The sequence below is a fragment of the Puntigrus tetrazona genome, chromosome 15, assembly GCF_018831695.1.
Source record: "Puntigrus tetrazona isolate hp1 chromosome 15, ASM1883169v1, whole genome shotgun sequence".
Taxonomy (NCBI): domain Eukaryota; kingdom Metazoa; phylum Chordata; class Actinopteri; order Cypriniformes; family Cyprinidae; genus Puntigrus; species Puntigrus tetrazona.
The window spans coordinates 2,671,324-2,672,544 of NC_056713.1; positions in this window are offsets into that span (position 1 = coordinate 2,671,324).

The following is a 1,221-nucleotide window of genomic DNA, read 5'->3' on the forward strand; positions in this document are numbered from 1 at the left end:
CAGCTTAACATCAGACTCTCCAGCTCTTCTTTTGTCTGTCGATCTGTATCCGCTGCTGAAGTAAGATGCCGTATGTATTGACGCGTTTCATCCTTGAAAGTAGATGAGGGAATAGCAAGGTAGAAATGCATAGTAGGGTGGATGTCATGTTGTGGGAAGGAAAAAGTTTTTAATTTTCCACCTCCTTCTGCCATAGGTAGGCTATACTGTGCTTTATGAAAATCCAATACCATTCCAGTCTTCAACAGAAAATCCATACCCAATATGATTGGCACTGTTAAATCCACATCGCTCATTATAAAAAATGTCAGGTCTACAGAAAGTTCTTGAACTTCACATCTCCATCTCACCTTACCAATTGCAGTCTGCCTTTGACCATTAGCCAGTAAAAAGGTTTGTCCTTCACTGGGCTGGAATCCTTCTTGGTGACACAATTGCTCCCCAAAGGACTCCTGAACCAACGAGAAAGTACTACCTGTATCCACCAGTGCGAATGTATACCTGTCCTGCAATATTATAGGGAGGGTGATACTTTTATAGCCATGTTGTTCTGAACTTTGGAAGGATTGCACTATTCGATTACTGGCGCATGGATGTTTACGCTGAGGGTCTGGCCCCATGGAAGTCTTTTTCCTCTGTTCTTCAACATTAGCCTGAGTCCAATATCTTTTAGATTCATCAAAATCTCTCTCTATCTGTGTTCCAACCCGGACTAACTCTCCAACGTCTTTGATGGTTCCACGTAACAAACTTGCTAGTCGTGGATTGCAATTTCTCAAGATCGCCTGAACCACATCTCTTTCAGACATTTCTTTTCTCCTCCTCAAACATAATGCTCGGTAGTGGAAAGCAAAATCCCTGATACTTTCTTTAGCACCCCGTTTCCTCTCCAGCAATTTCCTTGCTGCCACATCCTCATAATCCTCACTTAAAAATGAGTGCAAAAAACTCCTTTTAAATTGTCTCCAGTTCTGCACATTTCGTCGCTCCGCCATCCACCAATCCTTGGCAGTATCCTTAAGGCCACCTGAAAGTGAACTGGATAAATCGGTGTTGACGTAGATGGCATCAATACCTGAAATTTGTGATCCAACTGATGATCCCTTCTTTTCAAACAATCCACGACAGATTGGCCTAGCTCCTGAATTTTCAATTCTAGTTGTCTCTTCACTTTCTCACACTCTAGCTGAATTCTATATGACATTCTTTCTTCTATCTTTT